The sequence below is a fragment of the Gobius niger genome, assembly GCF_951799975.1.
Source record: "Gobius niger genome assembly, chromosome: 20".
Taxonomy (NCBI): Eukaryota; Metazoa; Chordata; class Actinopteri; order Gobiiformes; family Gobiidae; genus Gobius; species Gobius niger.
The window spans coordinates 12,912,059-12,935,418 of record NC_136871.1 but is presented as its reverse complement, the minus strand read 5'-3'; the positions used below and the strand labels follow the sequence as shown (position 1 = coordinate 12,935,418).

At 40.8% G+C, this 23,360-nt stretch overlaps 1 protein-coding gene across 2 annotated transcripts in view; it reads right to left on the bottom strand.

The window, feature by feature from the left end:
- The window catches only part of LOC306979544 (plexin-B1-like), a 48,945-nt gene extending 25,845 nt beyond the window's left edge, over window positions 1-23,100 (bottom strand). For both annotated transcript variants that reach the window (XM_079578518.1, XM_079578519.1), the window contains exon 1: window positions 22,795-23,100. The gene's annotated coding sequence lies outside the window, so the exon portion shown is untranslated. The remainder of the gene's footprint in view (window positions 1-22,794) is intronic.
- Window positions 23,101-23,360: the final 260 nt, after the last annotated feature.

Genomic DNA, 23,360 nt, shown 5'->3' with positions numbered 1-23,360 from the left:
GTTTCATAAGAGTCGGGGTGTATACTGGTGACTGGAGCCAGGTAAGAGTCAGATCGTAAAAGAAGGGAAATGTGTGAGTAGCTTTCAAGGAAACACTTCAGTAAAACAGTTTTATGTGGACATGTATCTTTTGGACAACTTGGATTAATATAGATTTTAGTTTTAAGGATGTAACTAGCAGCACTTGGAGAACTTGGTGGAAGACTCTTATCGTCAATCTGTTGATCAAGCAGTTAGCATAAATGCCTCAGATTCTTGCTGGACTCGCGGTGGACAGCGGGACTTGCTGGTGCTTGTCCTGCCTTACGGACCCAGCTGCAGACCCCTCAGGCCGGGACAGCACTGCGTTTAACATGCGAATGAAAAAGAAGGCATGTGACAACAGCGTTACAATCAACACACCTGGGATTCCCCCGGCTAGAGGTCCTGATGAGCCGCTCTGGGTCTCAACATCATCAATCCCAGTGCCAGCTTACTGTTTAAAAGGGACTAGATGGAGTTTAATGTTGAAACTAAGTATTTTCCTCCCCCTACATGTTCCAGCCACGTCCTAATGTGTAGAGCTCAGACCTAATCACCACAACTGCTGCTAAGATCCTGCACTGTCACTCAAAAAGTTGTTAATTCGGGTCCAAAGTGCCGTCATGCACGAGCTGAATATAGAAGCTGCAGTTACACGTATGACCTGAGGTGGCAGTAGTGAGTATAAGAATGACAACATCCCTTTAAGAAAAAATGTGTCAAAGTAAATTAAGAAACACATAGGCCCTGTACCCAGATTTTCCCATTTTTAAACCAAAAAAGTTCAAGTTGGTTAAAGGCACAATGCACATTTGACTATACAGCTGCTATCAATATAAAACATGCTCCTTATGATCAGCTCGACACAGAAAATGCTATTTTTGCGATGGGTAATCAAAGAATACATCTGGATGAGGACCTAACTTGTAAAAATCTGGTAAAGCTACAGTCATGTCTTAGGAGAGGTGAGCAGCTCACATCAAAGGCACGTATGTGTTTGTACATTTAAAAGGTATTTTTCAATTATGAAAGTATTTATCATAAAATAAATGCTTGTATTTCAATTATAATAATTGGGCAAAGTTAAACTGTTAGTTGTGATCGAAGCTCATTGCAAAGTTTCTTCAGGCATTTCTAACATTTCAATTCTTCGCGGGTATGAGTTATTAAGCATGTACAACCTTATAGGGAACGGAGGGGAGAATAGACCTCGGAATAAACAATATACTAAGAGAAAAACGTATTCCAGACTACATCGAATCAATACTACCTATCAATACATCGAATCAGGTACAACCCCTTGAAAACTGTGACTACTGTTAAGAGCCTTCAGTTCATTGTGGATTGAGGAAATGACTTTTTGTGAGTTTGTGTCCCAGTTCCATAAACGAGCAGAAATCCATGTATTGACCGTAGCTTTAAGCACCACAGTGATAGGTGAACCTTTGACCCTTTGATGTCACTGACCAAAACAATCAGCAAATAGTGGCACAGCTAAAAACATGAACCAAAGGCACGTCCCCTTCAGTAAAGTTAAGGTTCATCCACCGAGACGCTAACAATACATTCCTCTTAATTAATGAGATGATTTGACAATGTCACTGTGTCTCGATGGTTGTTAAGGCAAATAAAAAGAAATGCAGAAAAAGCAGAGGTCCAGACAAATGACCATCCCCCACACTTCCCCAGAGGCCGATTCATTCATGGATGGAAGTGTGATGGTGGCACACAGGGGAGAAGGCCTCATTTGAATACTATAATGAGTGCCCAAGTGAATTCCCATGGCAGGCTATAAAGCAACCACTGCCTACTGCACGCTCCAAGAAAGCCTAAAAAACTGAGCACAGGTTAGGGGGGCAGGGAGAACATGTACTCTTACTTACAAAATAGAATGACTCTCATGGTCCAATTTATTTCTAAGCTATGTTATATTATTTGTTAACTGCTTGCACTGTAAAACCATAAAATCGGCACTAAAATCATCCTACATCAAGACCTATCACTGGTTGTAGTTCGTAATTCCACCTCTCGTCTGTACGGGGGGTGTGGATTGCATACGACAGGTTACAGACTTGATTTATGACTCATCGCAGCAGCTTAAAGCAATCAAAGTGCCCCACTAGTCCCATTATACGACTCTGTCCTTGTACCGTGTGGGTGGAGGTGGGCCGGGGAGAAGGGTGCGGTGGGGGATGGTCTCTGTGGAACACACTGAGCATCTCGCATCTCCAAACAAAAGATATCCAGCGTCATTTGAATACAATAGTCCTGCTCTCGAATGCCTATCAGTGTCCCCTGTGAGGCAGCGTCCTCATAACTTCACACACATACAATAGAGGCATTTAGTCATAGCAATACTTGTCCCTGACCCATTGTGTTCTCCTGGACCGAGACGATCCTGTAACAACCGTCAAGGCAGAGTGACACCTTGGACAAATGTGAGATACAGCATGAATTAAAAACTGATTTTTTTCATGTCCTCATTGGCCGAATACAACTACGATTTCAAAATTTAGACATCAACTTGGATATTAAGCATTTAAATTATTAAAGCAAAGTGGTGCACTGGTATCGCGTATTGCCATTTCAATAAAGCGAGCCTAAAATGTCTGAACATCAATGCGTGGTCAATGCCTGAGATTCCTAATTACAGTATAATCACCGCAGTTTTTCTCTGGAGTTAACTGTCCATTTACAGTAAGCCTCTGTTTTGGTGCACACACGGTTTGCTTTGGCAAACACAATTCTGGCAGACCTCCCACGTTACGAGATAAATCACTCTGATGAATATTTCATAAATACAGTTCAATATTTATTTCTCTAACTTTAATTCTATGCCGCTCTGGTGACTTGGTGGCTCAGTGGTTAATGTTCTTGTCTCACAGCAAGATGTTGGCATTTCTTTGTGTAGTAGTTTGGATGTCCTCCCCGTGCCTGGGTGGGTTTGAACCCAAAACATGTACTGTGTACATATACATGTACAGTTGTACATATACATGTACAGTTAGTCCACCAGCAAGGTGACTCAGGCCAGTCTAATCCTATCGCTGCACTAACTTAAGCAGAGCAGAGATTCAGAAGTGCGCAGGCAATGGAGTAAACTTTGGAGGTGTCAGGTAACACATGAAATCAGGCTAGTCCTGTAATTACACAGTAAACAGACAGAACAGTCTCAGCACACTGACCTTTAGTCCTGCAGAAAGATTAGAAATCTGCAATATTTGGGCATTTAATGTAACACACATTCGAGAGCCAGTAGTAGTTAAGAATTAAAACGCAGTGCTCTCTGCATCCCACCGTTCACTCACATAGAGGGGGTAAAGTGTCTTGCCTAAGGACACAACAACAGTTTGCACAAGTCTGTGCTGAAATTGAACTGCTCTGTCATCTGAGCCCATGTTATCTCCAAAATTGAATTACTTGCAGTATAAAGGTAGAGTTTCCCAATATATGAAGCAATGGTCAAACTCAGCCTAAAACAAAAAATGCATGGCACTTACAAATGTGTAAAAGTTCAGTTTTGATTATATTTTCTTTATTTTGATTTGGTCCAGGGTTGAAGTCTTGTCTTGACCCAATTCTCTGAAAAACAATTTACTTGTAATTGGATTTAAATGTAATGTAAAATACCACTTTGAAGCAGTTCAGTAAAATATCTTAATAGTTATATTGCACACCTGTATTGCTACTTGTTTGAATATTATACAATATACAGTCCTGTGTTTAAATAATAATTAATAAAAACATATCTTTCATCAGCTGGTATTGACTTTTTCCCAGAGCGTACTGCGGGAGCCAGACGACCCTCAAATGTTGTAGAAATCATTTAGATTCAGCTGCTGCCTGTCGGTGTCAGACACCACGAATAAATGGATGGATAGAGGTGACTTTGAGAGGGCACTAATCAGTGAAATGAGCAGTGCGTTGGGACGTCTGCTCTGCTCTGTCTCTGCGCTGCTGCCTGAAGTCATGTGATCCTGATGATCATGTGATCAGAGGAACAGATGTGATTAGACGACGTTAGAAAAGTCACCTTGGCTCTTTGGGACAAACAAGGCCACAACAACTGGGTTTTAACATCCACAATCAGGGTGCAGTCTGTGGTTAAAGTTAGCAAGAGGCTCATTTTATTCCATCTGACTAGAATAAATGTAAAAACAAAAAACAAAAAATAATGACATGCACCATTTTATATAAAAATGTCATCATGGAATGTCTAAAATGAATTAAACATTTTACTCCAACACTAACAATGCGATATCTCTGTGTTTACTAACAGAAACCAGCGCGAGTTCGTAACCTGACACAGTTGTCCTCATGAACATGGCTAATCCCATCACTTATGAAGACACAGACCCTCTGCTGAGTGTTTATTACCCACAGAGGCTTTTATTATCAACAGGCACATGCTAATGCACCACAAAGGTCCAAAAGTCATTATGGGCCATTATAAACATGTTAACATGAGCACTAACCATCGGTCTCTAGAGCTTTCTGCGCAAGATGAGGCCAATGAGAGAGAGAGGGACCACTTTATTAACGACTAACTGGGACCGTCTTGAGGGACTCCATCCTAAAGAGCTCAACATGAGACGACAAAAGGGCATTTCTGTCTTTTATTTAGCTAATAGAATAATAGAAGACAGTCAAGTTTCATTTCACACACATCTCTGACAGATTGTGATTGTGGGGAAATTAAAAAAGATTTAAATGTCGATGACTATCTCCACCGTCTCCTTAATTTGCATAGGTGTGGGTTTATCTCCAGTCTGCAGCAGGAGACTGTTTGTTTAAATTCCTTTTGTGATCCGTTCTGTGTATAGCCCATAATGCTAGGGTACAGGCCTGACCTTGCACATATGTTATTTGTGTCCAGCCGCAGAGAGCTCACAGAAGACGCTCTGTGCTGCCTCCGACACCACTGCTTCCTGCGCCCGACCTCTGCACTCACTCCACAGCAGCCCAATTCAACGCTCCACATTCAGGGCCCAGTGAGCACTACGACTGCACTTGTCGTACCAAATGATCACTCTCCTTGTGACTCCATGTTTAATTGTGGTTTTGTCTTGGTGGTTGAACGTCTGCAAGGGTCTGTCTATAGAACAGAGAGTGAATCCGTTCATGATTATAAGTCGATTACTTACGAATAATCGATTAGTTTTTGCAGCACTAGATGTATGATTGTCGTCTCATTTCTCCAGAAAACTGGTCAGGCCGCTCTCGTCTTAGTTTACATGCACGTCTAAAAGCCAAGATCATTCAACGTGTGGGAACTAAGCATTATAAAGCTGTGTGTTTGACTTTCATTTCAGACGTTGTTTCTGTGCTGGTTCGGGCTGCGTACCGTTAAAGGGACTATACGGAGTTTAAAAATGTAAAAACTAAACATTTTCCTCGACCTACATGTTCCAGCCATGTCCTAATGTGTAGAATGAGCTCAGACCTGTTCACACAACTGCCTCTAAAATCCTGCACTGTCGCTCAAAAAGTTGTTACTTCGGGTCTGAATTACCGTCATGCACGAGCTTAATATAGAAGCTGCAGTTACGCATAAGACCTGAGGGGGAAGTAGTGAGTATAAAATGACTAACTTGCATCTAGCCCCTTTAAACTATACTAATATGGTATAAAAAAAAAAAAAGTTCAGTTCATTTTAGTATCGTATATAGTCAGGTATAGGTATCGTAAATCATTAAAGTGACAGTCTGTAAGTTTGCGAAGTGAGACAAGATCCACTTAATCAAATTCCTCTCCTCTTGGACCAGAATGTTAGGAAAATGAGGAGAGCAAGAACGGAAATTTTCAAAAGTAAACAATCAAACTCCTCCCCCTCCCTCATGATTGGACCTGACAGGCCGGGTCACAGGAAAAGCTCGTCTCATTGGTCAAAGTAGTATCCCGGGGATTCTGATTAGTGATAGCAAAGGGAGGGACTTTTCAGAATATCTCATTTTACAATACTAATTATGTTACCTCATTATTATTATTTAAATTTACAGACTATCACTTTAATGTATCGGTGCACAGCCCTAGTGCTGTTCAATGACGTTGTGTGAGTACAAAATACATTCGCTTCAGATCATTCTCAGAAACATGATAGAACTACACACTAATCATACCCAGTCTGAGTTTGATGGGATACAACCATTTACTTTTGGTAATCATTTTATAAACTGGGGATTACAGAATGATTTCAGAATGGAATCCTATCACAGTGGGATATTTAATGGCTTTATGGGATTTAACAAAATGCTTACTGAATAGAGGATATATTTTAAGAGTAACCTCATGCAACTGAATTAAGAGGAAGTTCTGTGTGGAGATCATGAACCCACAGATGTGGACGTTTGGATTTATAAAAGTGAAGAAAAAGAATTCAAGGTCTTTCTCTGTAAGTCTGAGCAACATGCGGGTGGAACCAACCAGGCCTCAAGAATTATGAAAATACAGATAAAAGATAAGCCTTGAATATGCACCCGTTTGTCTGCTGTAAACAACGCATTTCATTGGTTGCAAAATCTACTTACCGACAATCCATAAATGTTGAATTGTGAGTTCGTTAGTTAATTCAGTGAACAAAATCCCTATAATCATGTGGCTTTAGACACCGTCTGCAATCATACCACTGTGTAAAATCATATTTCTAATTTCCAAAGATGGGTTCTTCACAATTTGTCGAAGCTGTTTTTATTCAGCTTTTTTTCCATATCACATGAACGCTTGTGTAGATTAAAGAAGATAACATGCCAATGAGCAAAACTGGCTCTCAAACTGTCACTCAGCTCCCAACTGCTTCTACAGAAAAATGACAGAGATCTGATTGTGTCGTGTTGAAAGTTATACAGAAACCTGGGCCAGTTGTGGCAAGATCTGGCAACATCTTGGATTAATGAATGAATGATCTCTTTATAAACCTCTTAACCCCGCCTTAACCAAGCGCATTTTCTACAGCTCGGCTTTACCCAAATCTAAAAGCTTCCTGACTGGAGTTTACAGCCTATAGACCAGTGTAACGCCTCATTTGAAAGGCCATGACAAGTTTTTTTTTCGTAGAGCACAAGTCATTCACAAGGCAATGCAAAGTGCTTCACAGTTGCATAAAATTACAAGAAAGCAGATAAAATCAAGAAAATATCAACATAAAAAGTAATCAATCACAGTAAAAGGCAAGAGAGCAGATAAAATACTTTCAGTCCAGTCATATGCATGGGTAAAAAGAGCGGTTTTCAGCCTGGATTTAAACAAAACTGATATAGTTTTAGTTTAGTTTATTTATTTAGAAAAACAGGGATAGTGTAAAATAAACATTAACCTCAAGGAGCGAGATGTATTGTACCAGGTTATAGCTCACGTGCTAAGACCCTGCTGACATCATCAGTGACATCATCTGGAGGCAGGAAGTGATCAAGAGAAATAAGATTAAACTAAAACTAGCGATTATAAGTGTAAAACTACAACTACATAATGTGGTCCTGTTGTGGCTTAAGGTGCAAGACCAAGAGGAATGACATTTGAGACGATAAAATAGGGTTTAATTGATATTTCCAATAACAGTTAAGCATTTGTTTATAGTTACCATGGCAACAGCTCCAATGGAAATAGATAGGAATCTAACTTCCTGCCTCCAGCTAAGCCCCGAATGTTTACAAACAATTAAAGGGTCTTATACATAAAACATCATGCATACATGGATAATGGCATTTACATTGATCAAGTTCATAATAGTAAAACCAAATCTTCACATACACAACAATCAGATAAAACACACACAGGCATGTATCCGGTCACATGTGGGTGCATCATGATGAGTTGGGTGATCATAATGTTTTTGTCACGTTGTTCGAAGAAGCTTTTAGATTTGGGTAAAGCCAAACTGGAGAAAATGTGCTCTGTTCAGGTGGAGGTTAAGAGGTTTACAAACAACAAACAAACAAACCGATACATTTTTTTCCATAATGAACATTATGTTTCACACGTACGGACGTAGATACATCAGATACTGTACATAATCAAACTTTAATGGGAGTGGGATGAAGTAGCACTTACTTATTATTTGTTTTAAAAAATTTAATTCAAATTCCTGATTACGTTCCTCAGTCTGTCCCATGAATCTGTTTATCAATTATACACACACACACACACACACACACAAGGCAGAAGAGACATAAACACATTCCCAAACTCCAATGACAATAATCCACATGAGCTCTTACATTTATTCTAGGGCTGGGCGATATATCAATATTTAAGAAGATATATCGATATATTTTTAAATGAGATATGGAATAAGACCATATCATGTATATCGGGATATATCGGGGGCGACAGTGGCACAGCTGGTAGAGTGGGTCGTCTCATGATCGGGGGTTCGAATCCCACCTCCTGAAAGTGCACATTGTCGTTGTGTCCTTGGGCAAGACACTTCACCCACATTGCCCCCAGTGTCTGCGTACATTGGTGTATGAATAAGAGTATGAATGGGTGAGTGGATCCTTGCTGTAAAGCGCTTTGAGTGCCTAATGTAGGTGGAAAAGCGCTATATAAGTTGAGACCATTTACCATTTACCATATTTCAAATAAATTAAGTTAACAAAAAAGAAACAGGTAATCTCAAGCAGATTTAAAAAAAAAAAAAAAAAGAAGAAAAAAAAGAAATCTTATTCTTAAACTGAGCACTTTTTTTGTTATCTCACAATATATAAATGCTGCCCTATTTTATTTAAGATGTTTTTTTAGTTAAATGTGCACCTTACGGAACTTTGTCATACAGTGTTTATGTTAACATTTTATAGTGAGTTTCCAATAAAACTATACTCGTACTCGTATATCGATACTCAACCAAAATATATTGGGATATGACTTTTGGTCCATATCGCCCAGCCCTAATTTGTTCCTCTGTTTTAAACTTTGCAATTACAAGTTGTCTAAAAAACCTTTCCTCATTGTACGAATGGGCTTGAGTTTAAATTTCCCAATTCCCCTCAGTTGATCCCCTCCTTCTTCTTGTCTGAACAAAATCTGTATATTGCCAGAAGTAAACCATATTTGTTTGCTCTGTACATTATTTGAGCTGTGGTATATTCTACAGTTCTATAGTTTCAATAATTTGGCCTACAAGAATAGTGAATAGTTCAATATGTGAATTACAAGTGTTTTTTGGGCAGTTTTTAAAGCATTAGCTTCAGCGCGATAAGTGAGTTATGGTTGTATTCAGAGCACAATAAAGTGACCAAAGCAAATTCGTTTCTTTGCTTTGTTTGTAGTAAACACACCTGCATATAGGCAATTATACATTAGTAGCTATAAAAGGCATTGTTTCTACTTATCTTTCAGCACATATATAAACACGGCCACTCCCCCTGATCCATCATTACACATAACACTAAAAATCTGCCCTGAAAGCACGACCTAGGAGGGCCTTTCATAATCGTGCCCATGGGAAAAAGCGTTACTCCTCTTCCTTCTCTCAGGGCCTGCCAGGTCTTGTTCTGTGGCTGATCCCTGGGGTATGGAACAAGCTAAAACCCAAACTCACTGATTTTTTTTTTCCCTTTTACATTTTGTCCCAACTAGACAAAATGCAGCTGTAAACTCTGACCCCAGATGACATGACAGTTTTAAGACCTTATGTTTGTGGCTATAATAATCAAATTGAAGCCTTGTATTATAACTTCAAAGTGCTGGGGGGGTATCAGTGACACATGTGGCTGCCTGGGTGCTCCAGTACTTCCTGTTGCCCTGTAGGATGGGCCCGGCCTGTAAATGAGCAGCTCCTCTGTCTCTCTCTCACACAGTGCAGTGGATACGTCTTCTTCGGTTTGAGGCCCAGGGCGATTGAGCCGCTGCAGTCAGAGCCAGTCGAGCGCTGCATTGTTCAACAACAGTGTATAATGACTTAACTGGTGACATCCCCTGGTCACTCAGCCGAGCCAAATCCAGGGAGTCGGTGGCCAAAAAAGGCAACCAGGCTCCTGCTTCCAAAACTTCACTTTATTTGGATAAAAACTAAAATGATCCCATAGAACGCTTAATTTCACTCAATACAAAGTGTTTCTCTCATGAATATCGGATATCAGCCGTCAGAGAAAAATGTTAATCAGACAGTCTGGAAGTTTTCACTGCGTCACACAATACAGACAGCATAACAGGAAAGTTATGCAGCAGTATTATATCCCAAACACAAACCATGGCTCATTTGAAACCATGGACACCAAACTATTTTGGACATTTTACCACCATTTCAGAGGAACTGTCGGTTTGCAAACTCCCGCTGACAGAGTGCCTGTGCCCTCCACTGTAATTAAGTCCCGCGGCTCTCCCCCGGTTTTGGTTTAGGCACTGGGCCGTAATGTGCGGCTGATTCCATCCTGCTTTACTGCCCACATCTCCACATTCCACCCGTGGAGGTGGGAGTAGGACTCGTTCAAACTAAAAACATGAAAAGGCAGCAAGATCAGGATAATGAGCATTCAGTCAATATATGGCAAACTTTGGATGTTTTCTTTTCCAATTAAAAACTATAACGGGTAACAGGACTTTCTATGACCTCAACGAGCTGTGATTTCTACACTGTGCCGCTTGTGTCCAGTGTAACTAAGCAGGCACTGACCCAATACTGGTTTCTGATATCAGAGACATACTGGGGGAAAAAATCAGGTATCGGCTACAAATATCAGACACTGAACCGATGCATGTCTTGGCTCATTATCTCAAGAACACAACTGTACCTTGCTGTGCCTCATTTTGAATCGCACAACCTGGAGAATCGCTGAGTTAGTTTAACCTCTGCAAATGTATTTTTGCACACTGATCATAGTCCACGTAAAATGTTGCTGCTAGCAACAGCTAATGCTAGCGGCAACTAATCAAGTGTTCGACACAAACAATAGGCGAGGAACGCGCTTCGATGGTCCTCGCGGCTGGGACATTGCTGTAGTACCACCCCCTGGTGGCCAGGGGCGACTCCAAAAGGCATTTGGGAGACAACGTTTCAATGAGCCCTTTGACTTTCCCCAGCACTGCTTGGGCTCCAAAGAGTTTTATTTTTTCTAAAAATCACTATGACCCATGTGACAACGCTGAGCCGGGTGACATTTTTAACCACGTTGGTTTCTGTACATCAGCACTAAAAGATGGAAGCCTTTTCAGTGCATTGACTGGCTCCAGAGCCTGTCAATCAAGCTCTGGAGCTCTCTGGAAGCTCCGCCCGACCTTATAAGGAACAGGCTGCGGAGGAGGAGATTTGGCAGCCATGATAATCTCACAGACGACTCGGGACCATTACAATGAATGGGGCTGAATGGAACACCAGCTATCTCTTATAAATTATATCTATGGACAGAAACTACGATTGGATCACCTTAAGTAGCCTAATAAAATAAAATCGGCCACTGCTGGAGTGACCAAGTCTTTGTATTTTAGTATATGAGATGCTTAAAGAATAACTGATCTGACAAAAACCTAATAGCCTGATATAGACAAGAATATTTTGAGAACAAAAGGCCAGCGATCCTTGATTGATGTTTTTACATAAATGTATTAATATAAATGATCTGTAAAATCTCGTTTGCAAGAAAAGATAACACTTTATTGATCACTATGGAGAAAAGAGGACCATTCAGTGTTTCACTCACAGCAGCCATTTTTAAGGAAGTCTCTTGGTCTTGTTTCATCAGTTAATATCGGCAGATACTCAAACCCCCAGTATCGGTATCGGTGCATCTCAAGTCCAGTGGATGCAGTAGCAGGGCAAACGACAGACATCTGGCGGCAAAAGTGCAGTGCTTTCCCATTAGTAAGGAGACTATGGTGTTCCGCCGTCATTTAATTTTCTAGTCTAAAAGAAGCCTGGGGATAAATTGGCTCTCAACCTTCTTTACAAATGTTTACGCAACAAATTCACTCACTGGACTTCACTCAAATGAACAGATCAGCGTATTTTGAGCACTTGTCATTAAATCTGCTTCAGCGAACGGTTTAATTATCCACTCACAATTGAACTGTCTGGGCCCACAAGGTATAGGACAGTGGTTGTCAAACTGGGGTATGTGTGCCACCGCTGGTACTCAGGGTCATCTGTAATTTTAGACTTAATCTTTTTAATTACAGATCATTTTGAAATGATCCAAAATGCTTCGGCTAAAGCATGAATGATGTTTGTTTTCTGGGCAGACATGGTTTACACCCAGTTTAGACATAATTTTGTTTAATCATGAAAATATGAGGTGGTACTTGTGTGAAGAGTTTGAAAACCACTGGTCAAAGCCTGTCTGTGTTACGGTTTTACATTCATTTTATACCAAGAGGATTCTCCAAATACATACTCAAAGTCAAAGCTAGCATTGTTGTCTGCAGTTGGTCTGACAGCTGATAGTGAGTCCATCCCGGGCCACTGTGAAGGAGCTGGACACACATCAAAGACCAGAGACATGTTCTATACGCTGCACATGTGCCCAGCATTTGGTTTTGCATTCATCCACAAAGTCGGCACCAACTGTTCAGGTCTACTGTAAATACAAGGGGCTATTGTTCCAAAACTTAAATGCTTCCTTTAAAAACGAAATACTGTACCAAATTATTGTAATAGGCCAAATGTCTGTTCAGTGACCCCATTAACAAAGGCTATTATGTTTTATGAGAAATTCAAACTGAAGAGTAAATCAATAATGAGGAAAAGTACTTGGAAGTGCTTTACAACATGAAATTATCCAGCTCACTCATTCACAGCCCAGTGTGTGTTAACTTATCGCAGGAATTGAACCGTCAACCTTCAGTTTAATGGCAAATGACAAACAACACACATTACTGTAAGATTCAGACAGTTGCAGACAAATGCACAGGAGGAGTATAAAGATTAATTGGTAGGTATGAACATGTGTAAAGTGAAGTCCGTTTGACCAATGGTCAGTGAAGCAGCCGATCAATGAAACACCACAGGCCCTTTGTGAAGTGTGTCAAACTGATACGACCACAATATTCAGATCAATGCAGGCCGGATTCAGCCCGGACAGATCAAACATGTACAGACACGCAGCAAACGACAATGGTGGTCAATTGTAAGGGAGTTTCATCCCTCGTGATTAACCAAACCAAGTGTCTACATTGCGGTCAGACGGTTCCCAGCTTTTTACCATCACATGTATTTAATATGGTTAAAAATGTCTGGTCATGGTTTGGGCCAGAAGTTGGAAAATGGTTAAGTTTAGAAAAAATATACAATTAAAGGGATTTTTCAGGAGTGTTGCTGGTACCTGGAGATATTTTTTTGTAATTCATGCAGTTCTTATATTTGAAGAGTTTCGTGGCGCTAGGCTAATGCAAGGCTAGCTACGATGTCAGCTAGCCAGCATCAAAAACAGTGGGCAAATCACTTATAACACCAGACTAACCATATAAATGTTTGTGTCGATAGAATAATTTTTGGAATATAACTGACCTTGCATCACATGAATGATCGCATTTTGAGGGACTATTTTCTAGCAAATCACTCCGCCACTGCGTAGCTTATACAAACACGAAGCTGATGCTGCTCAAATATAAGTTACTAAATTATTCTATCGACACAGACATTTATATGGTTAGTCTGGCGTTATAAGTGATTTGCCTCAGGTGCACTGTGGAGTGCGTAAGACTGTTTTTAATGCTGGCTAGCTGACATCGTAGAAATGTGCTAGCCTTGCATTAGCCTAGCGCCACGAAACTCTTCAAACAGAAGAACTGCATGAATTACAAAAAAAATATCTCCAGGTACCAGCAACACTCTGGATAACTAGGAAATGAGGCCCTATGTCAAAAATCCTGAAATATCCCTTTAAGGTTATGGTTACCAGTAGCTTGGGAGCTTCCAGTAGCTCTCCAGTCCTTTCTTGGTAGCGCGCCAAAGGCTTTCTACATTTCTTTATGCACATTTCTTTAGCTCCTGGACATCTAAATGCATTATCATAAGAAAATGGCAAACAACAATCAAAAATCACAGAATATAACATCTTAATCCGGTCTCGCCAATGGACTATGTAAGTCTGTTGACTTTGACTCAACAACAATGATCTGGACAAGGCCTAAGCAGACAGGCTTATGTAAGAGGGAGGCAGCAGCCCAGTATGACGCACACAAACCTGTGGAGAGTGGGAGAATCCAGTGTTCTCCCAGGAAAAGCACACACGTCAACACAAAAGGCTTTCCTCAGAGACTAAAATAGCAATTGTATATGTATTTTTTTTAGCCAATAGAAAGAAGCAACCATACAAAGATTAGGGATGCACAAAATATTGCTAAATTATCCTTAATATATTCTAGACATTTTTTTCCTCATACATCAGGCACCTCTAACAACCATAAGTAGCTTTATTCAGACATTCGGCATGTTGCACTTTTATAGCAGAGCCTTTAAGTGACGCTTAGTCGATACATGGATTCCCCGGCGTATTTTACAGGGCAATGAACAGGAGTTTAATTAAATGGTGTTGAGAGCCATAACTGAAAGCTACCGACTTGCATGTTAATGGATTGACCCCTAAAGCTCCCAGACTCTAAATGAACTCAACGCAACGAAATCAAACATTGGAGAAATACAGAGCAGGAAAATGCAGTATTTTATCCCACTTTAACCATCTACGGGTCCTGTATGACGATCATCACTTTATCCTTTACTGTATTCATTACAACTGACTCGATCTACGTCGTGTATTGATTTTTTGTAAAGCAGGACAAGGCAGCCAGGGTGAAAAACAACATGTTATAATATAACTAAAGAGCCTGAGAAACGTGGTACGTAAATACATTTAGTTGCATTAAGCATGCAGCTAAGGGCATTACTACAAGAACAACAAATCCAGAAAGTGCGTGGGAGTGAGCGTGACAATAAAACAGGAAGTAGAAGACAGATGAGTGACAGGTCATGGCTCAGTGCACCAACATCTGCAGCAAAGGAGCATAAAGGAGCCACCACAGCATTGTATAAACAGTACGGACTACTGACGACTGGTGAAAAGGATTAGTGGTTTAGCTATAAAATTTGAGAATATGTGAAATCTTAAACGACTTAGTGAGGGTGCCACAATGAACTGTAATCGAATTGAAATCACTGTTTTAATTAACGCAATTATCAAATCACAAAGAATTTTAGGTTCAGGTAAATCATGTAATAATTAATTACGGTCCACTGCAGGTTTTCTGCAAATTTTGTTCTAAATTGTTCGATCTTCTCTTAAATGTTACCGTTTAGTTTAGTTTATTAACGTACTTTATTCAAAAGCTAAAGCTAATTTCCGTCTGCAGTCCCCAGGCAGGTGCACACCACTGGTCCGGGAAGACTTTAAAATGTGCACTATGATCTGAATCTCCAGCGAGTAAATTAATTAAATCAGCCCTATAATTTGTTGATTGCGTGGACTAAAGTTAAACTGTAATATGCACAAAATGGATTTGTAAAAGAACTACAAAATCACTGCCTACACTAAATATTGCGAGCAGGATGTTGCCCTTTTACTATGTCACACAGAAGGCAATATACAATCTATACTACTGACACTGTACTGCCTGTCTGAGGCAAACAACATGGCGGTTCATTTCTAAAACAGTTACATAATACAGGCCTGACAGTGGGACTATTTAGTGCCATCGCTTATTGGACTGAAGGCACTAGATCATTTCAAAAGGCCAGTGCTGTTTCATGGGGGACCTGCATACCACACCCTGCAGAAGTTTAGGAGGCACTTTGTGACATTGTCCCTTAACATTTGCAGTGCAGCAAAAGCCAGCCAAGGTCCTGAACTTTTGACACGCTTGTCCAACATTCATCTTGAGCTTTCCATAGCAACCCCCTATTTCCCAGGCCCCGGCCCCCGCCCCGCAGGCATTTCAAGAGAGAGGGGGGTTGGATTTAGGGGTGCCATCGTAAGAAAAGGCCATTACTCTGCGAACTAAGCTCTCCCTGTTCTCGAAAAGAGCTTGCATGGTTACCACTTGGCAACACTCGGACCGTTGCCATTTTAGAATTATGCTATTGACAGCAGCGGTGTGTGAGCGGGATTTTGGAGCGTCACTCTGCAAAGGGCCGACCCAGGAAGGAAAGCTGGAACTTGATCAATGCACACGATGCACGGCCTGACGGCGGAGGCCGTAGGTGCATGGGATAATCATCACTCCCACTGACTAGACAGGACAGTGGACATTCTCACAGAGAGTGACGCAAGACAGACTGTTCAAGACAAGACAGAGCTGGGCAGTAAATGGTAAATGGACTCAACTTATACAGCGCTTTTCTACCTTTATCGGGTTTCTTACAGTAAGGAACCAGTCACCCATTCACACTCTCATTCATACACCAATGTACGCAGACACTGGAGGCAAGTATGAGGCCAATAACAAGCCGTTTTAAAGCTTCATAAAGCAGTTAAAGTTTCTTGATAAAGCAGTTTTAAAGAGTTAATGGTTTGTTAAAGTAATGCAAAATTAAACTGTTTTTTTCTCAAACTTCCAAGTCCAACCTTTACTTGATTAAGATGACTAATTTATGACCAATTAGAACTATAAGCAAAATTAAACCACAGTAACAATACATTTACTGAATCACGCCTTTGTAAGCCCTCAGTCATCCCGGCATTTTGAAATTATATAGTATAGTATCACTACACTTGAGTCTGTAGAATGACTGTTATTGGATTGTTTTTAATCATAATTTCAGCTAATTTAACATATTCAACAACATTTTGGGGGGAAAAGACATTTAGCATATTGTCGCTGCTGGTCATCACAGGGTGATAGTGAGTCCCGACGCTATACCAGTTGAGAACCACTGCTATACGGTATACCAGTCTCTCCCACCTTAAAGGAATAGGCCACCGTTTTTACATACTGTGATATGCTCTTACCTCACTTTAGACGTGTTAATATATCCCCGTCTGGTCTTTGTCCGTGCGCTCTGCCAGGCAAACGGAGCACATACGCAGCCTCTCCCATATGTCACATAGCTCCAAAAAAGCTCACGATAGAAGCTACCAAGCTCTTCCACGTGTTCCCTATTTAAATAAAGTTACGTGAAGTGTTTTCATGCGAAGTATATTTACACAGAAATGTAGCATGTCGATTTTATAAGCAAATAAAAAGGGGGACTATATTGTGAGGCGTAATGATACGAGGAGCAAAACGTCCGCGCAGTAACTCCTAAAGACTTCTCCCTCTCACTTCCGTCAATAACCTTTAGGAGTTACTGCGCTGACGTTTTACTCCTCGTATCATTACGCCTCACAATATAGTCCCCCTTTTTATTTGCTTATAAAATCGACACGTTACATTTCTGTGTAAATATACTTCGCATGAAAACACTTCACGTAACTTTATTTGAATAGGGAACACGTGGAAGAGCTTGGTAACTTCTATCGTGAGCTTTTTTGGAGCTATGTGACATATGGGAGAGGCTGCGTATGTGCTCCGTTTGCCTGGCAGAGCGCGCGGACAAAGACCAGACGGGGATATATTAACACGTCTAAAGTGAGGTAAGAGCATATCACAGTATGTAAAAACGGTGGCCTATTCCTTTAAGAATATCAGCTTTGTGTTCAATAACACAGGCCCGGGTTTCACACCAAGTAAGTAAATTGAGAATAGATTGTTCTTATTATACTTTTGTTTGGTGGTGTGCCTTGTTATTGTTCCAATGTAAATTACAGAGTACAGACAGCAAACAAAACAAACAAAAATCAAGAAAATAATAAGTAGCCGCCATTCTGTCTGTTTCCTCCCAGAGTTAAGCTCTGACTTTTAGCTCATTGAGGATATGAATCAGAATTGGCAAAAACCACAGTTTCCAAAAACTTCAGCAGGTGTTTATGTGCGCTGCACTCTTCAACGTGGAAAATATCTTTCCAGTCATTTCCCTAATAAATACACAGCTGACGTTGTACTGGCTCCTCAGCCCTTCAGTGAAGCTCCTACTGCACCTTTTCACTCTTCTCTCCGTCTTTCAAGACCAGTTGGAGTTACCAGCACTTTAATAACGGCAAAACAATTTCAGTCATTTCTCCACTCTCCAACGTTTTTGTAATAAAGCTAAAATGTAAAAAGTAAGAGGGGAAACAGATACAGAAGGTAAAGATTTAACATTTATCAGAGGGGCCACAGCAGAGATGAGAAGATTCTTCAAACATGCCAGAATGAAACAAATCTTAACTCAAGGTATTTGTGTGCAACATGAAAAAAGCTCTAAAATGCATAATAACCACTCTTTAAATGTCCCACAAACACACTCTTGTCCGTCCTCTTGGGCTCTCTCTCACCAAAGCCTCTGCCCCGCTCTGGTTGGCTGGCCTTTTCAAACTGCTCCTCACAAAAGACACAAAGGAGGCTGGACCACCACTTCTTTTTATAAACAGCTGAGAGAATGGGTGGGGGTCTGCAGGGATGAGAACCTGCCACACAAACCTATGGAAGAGACCGATAAAGAACATGGTGGCATTTCCCCCACATCCCAAAAAAACAGCCGAGGAAAAGAAGTGTTGTGTCTTGCGCCGTCAGTTCAGCCTTGATCAACATGACCACAGTGGAGTGTGGGTAAGGCTAAGTAAAACCATGGCAATATAGCTGTTAGACATATTAAAGGACAAGGACTTATCTTTTTTCACATAGTGTCAGGGCCGGATGATTCTGGGGAAAAAAATGTGAGAAGACTAAAGCTGTAAACTGGTTAAATCTATTAACTACACACTTAGCTGTAGAGATCTAGGTATCTGCTGATATTTATCGATACCAAGAGACTTTCTTAAAAGTGACTTTCTCTGAGTAAAAAATTTAATTGACTCTTTTTCTCCATTATAAGATCAACAAAGTCATATTTTATTGTCATGATGTTACAGATCAGTTATATCTATTGATAAACCTAGGATAAGCATTTAACAAAGATCACTGGTCTTTTCGACACTAAATATCCTTGGGTATATTACATCAATATAAAACAAATCACATGAAGTGATCTGATCATTACAAATATGCTAGATCAGTTATTTCTTAAATTAAAATACAGGCACTCGGCTTCAGCAGTGGCCAATTATATTTTATTAGGCTACTTTAGGTATTTCTATGTTAGTTTCTGTCCCAGCCTTGATTAGTTCCTGTTAAGCATTAGCATGCTAACGCTAGCTGTAGCATATGATGCTAACCCGCATTTGCACGGTGATCAAACATAGAACTAACTCAGCGTTCTTAGCTTTCCAATGACATACAGCATGCCCATATTCACTTAGATTTAGGTGGTTAAAGTTGTGTTTTACGGCGTTGAGAGCCAAAACTGGTATCGGTTCAGTATCGGATATTAGAAGTCAATACCCGACATCTTTCTTTTTTCAGTATCGGCTCCAATATCTGATACCAGAATCGGATCGGTGCATCCCTAACAAGCTTATTTGTTTAAATAAAAGACCCTATGGAGATTTAACAATTGCGACCATCCAAATTGTGATTTTGATTGTGTGATGTTGCAATATGTTGTGGATTACTTGGTTGTTTCAGCTCAACTAAGTGATACAAATTTAAAAGAAAAAGCATTTTATGGAATAAATTAACATTATTGTTCACTTTTCTGGTTCTAGATGACAAATGTGTTAGTATAGGTATCGAAAAAGTATCGTTCAGGTATCAGTATTGTAAACCAAGTATCGTTAAAGTACCGGTATCAGCCCTACTCCTAATAAAGTATTACGATAATAATATATGATTTTGTTTACTTGATCTCAGTGGCAAATCACAAGATCATGGGGCTAAACCTGAATGAGTGGTTCAAAATGACTCCACAGTAGTAGTGTGATCACACATAGTATATTCTAAAACTGCTCAGTCATACTGTATCTTCTGGTGCCGCAGTGTGTTGTTGCTCGAGCTGTCACTAATGACAGAGCGGCGTGCAGGCAGAGGTCAGAACAATTGGAGGGAACTTGAAGAGGCTCGATAAATATTTATCTAAGACATCAAGGGATCAACAGAGAAACAAAGGTTCGGTGACAGGACCTATAATTGAGTCAAAACTAAAATGAGAACAAGACGTCCATCACCAGGCTCCTGTGGCATACAGCGAAGGATTTCAGAGTAAAACAACTTCACGATCGAGATGAATAAACGCATTACTATAAAATGAGTCATAACTGTGGACATAACACGCTTTTGTCATGATATCTTTATTTATCACGAGGGCCGATATGATTCGTGCTCCGACATAATAAGTATTGCATAAGCAGGGCTGCCCTCACCTGTCCTGGCAGAATTATAGAGTAGTCCGAAACAAAAGAAATCATATCACGATCTACTATGTCCAATTAGTGTCTCTGTCACTTCACAGGTATAAATAAAGCCATCTGATCTTCTGAAAGTTTCCACTTCACTGTGAATCCACATCACTCACTCAAACCATGAGGAGACCGACCGATAGGAGGCGGAGTGTGTAACCCCCAGATTCCACATCTTCCGCCTGTTCGCTCCCGGCCGCCTCCTCTTCAGTCCGCCCTGGTCCTCTTCGCCGGTGCTACAGGTCCAGGAGGAGCTCGAAGTGAACACGCACAAAGCATTGAGTTTGAGAAATAAAACTCTTCAGTGAGATCTCTGGTCACCAAGATCATCCTGGCCTGTTGTACATGTTTTTAGCGGAAGAGGAAATCAGGCAGCGCAAAAACCTGTAATCCATCGCGCACAGAATGAGATTAAGTAACTTTGTAACTCTTAAAATTGTGTGATGATTAATCCAATATTTTTTTCATTATTCATTATTTTTCACTTGATATTGATTTTAAATTATGTGTCTCACACGTTGTAAATGTCAAAGCAAGATAGAGACAATATGGTTGATGAGAAAATAATTTGAGATAACTTGAGATTAACATAAATAGGATTAATGGAACACCAAGCACATCTGCGTCCGGATTTGACTAAATCTGGGTTACTAATAAACCAAAGGCCTGCATTATCCCAAGTCATTACTGAGTCTTTCTTACAAAATAGCAATACAGACATATGGTTTCAGATCATGTAATTTGCCTCCTAAAAGTCCAGATCCAATGAGATGAATGTGGCCAAGTTAATGCTGAGCAACATAATTAAATAGGCTGTTAATCTGCCGATATAGTGAGCCAACGTCCACACAGCAGGCCTCCGCTGCTCCAGCTCAGTGCCAGTGTGCAGGCTGCCTTGCTTTCTAATGCCAAGCTGTCCCTGGTGATTGAATGTCAGTGCATAGTGGTTTGCCTGTATACATGTGAGTCCTGCATGTAGCTGGGTTTACTTTAATACCGCCTAAGGTCAACAGTTGTCGAGACAGTCACTCACAACTCCAGGTATAAGCAGATATTTATGAATCTGACCAACGTATTATTAGGCCTAGTTGCCTTACACTGATTTAATAAGGTTCTTTGTATGATCAGAGTAACATCTGTATGATCCACTGTAGTAGCATCATTCAACTTCCTTCATAATAGAAAAATCTAAATGCATTTGTGTAGCTGCAGTAAACCAGTAAGAGTATAGTAGTCTACATATAGTGCTGTACTGAAAGTGCTTTGGCGCAGATATAACTGCTTAGCCTGTATGGATTAAAAAGGTTATAAGCCATATTTAACTGGGTTTGTGTGTCAAAGCAGCAAACCTGCTCCATAGTTTCACCCTTTTACTTTGCTAGAGGGGGCGGGAAAGAGCAAACAGCGTTCAGGAAAACATATCGGACTCGGTCAGAATAAAAAGCTATGTGTTCATGATGTGAACTTGTCAGCACTCAACAATGGCCTCAGGCTGCATTTTCACAGAGCACCTACAATCGCACATTTTTAAGAGTTCATGTTTCCAATGTCAGCTGCAAGAAAGTTCACCCTGTATCCCACTGGAAGCAAATCACATTTTAAAGCAAATGTGCATGGATTTGTTATGCAAACATGTTCTATCAATTCTCTCTGACAGGCACTTCGTGAGTAAAACCGGCTCAAATAAGAGAAGGGGGGGAAAAGCCGAGCAAGAAAACAAAGTTAATACAGCTAATGAATACGAATGTTATAGTCATTATGTTATCTGGGATATTCCTGCCTTCATTCATGGTCTGCCAGTCTACTTGATACACAATAGAAAAAAAGGGACCACTCCCATGGACTGTTGTCTACTCAAGTCCATGTGCAAACACTATCTGAGAAGCTGAAACTCTGCTGAAGTCTAGCACTGAATCAGAGCAGACACAAACAATCCAAAAGCCATACAAAAGAAAAGGACATTTCTTTAGCAATTGCATACAGCATGTGTCTCATTGCTTTCTTTAACAACAGTGATGCGATATGACTGTGGAAGATGTTCAGTGAGTGTGGAAGGGTTACAAGAGATGAAAGACAAAGTTTTGAGGACCACAAATAACCAGGCTGTAAAACACAATGTCACTTCTTCTCCCCTTTAGTCTAATTGTGGGACTGGGACTGGTAGTGTAGTCAAACTGATCAATCAGAAGTAGCACATCAAACAACTTTTCTCCATCAAAAATAAATAAAAGCCGTTTTTCCTTCTTTCTAAATCCCAGGAGCCTTAGTTAAAACCTTGCTCGGTGCGCCAGGGGGCTGCTGCGTGTTGGTATAATGGGTCAGTGAAGTCAGCCGTGTGCCGTGGAAAAAACGCAGCTCCAGGAGAAAAAGCGCACTTTGTTTAGTTTGCAGCAAAAAAGGTAAAGAAACAGGCAATGCCACGCTATGCACGTGTACGAAGAGATTATAGCTCGCCATTTCTAACACAAAGCAAGCACGTGTAGTGTCGAGAGGCGCTCACCTTGTCCCGAGTGGAGAACCGCCGCTGCTCCGCGCTCCTCTACGCCGCGACGCGAGCACGTTACCTCCGATACCACTTTGTCCAGGGGGGTCGGTCAGCGTGGAGGAAAAAAAAGGGGGGGTTGTCCCACTTAGAAGCGCTTTAATGTTGCCGGGGAGTAGTCCACACGTACATGACACCTAAAGTAGCACCTCTTTACGCACACCGTGTAAGAGGATTGTTCCACTGAGAGAGCAGAGTTCGCCCGGAGTTTGCCTGCTGTGGCCGAGTCTGTCTCCCCCGAGCAGGTCCCTGCCTCATCCAGGTCCAGCCCCCCCCCCCCGGCTATGCTCAAAGCCCGCCCCGCTCCCACCAAAAGAAAGAAAAAAAAAAGTGAAGAGAGTGAATGGGACACGCTGCTTTCATGGACCACTCGGTTTTGGGGAAACGTAAACAAACGTTGAGTCAAAGCTACCCAAAATATCGAAGCAAATCTTAATTAGTTTTCACCAGTGGCTTCGAAAACAAAAGTAGGATATTGTTTGTATTATTAGAGGCAAACCGTTACACAGCTGCATCTCAAACAA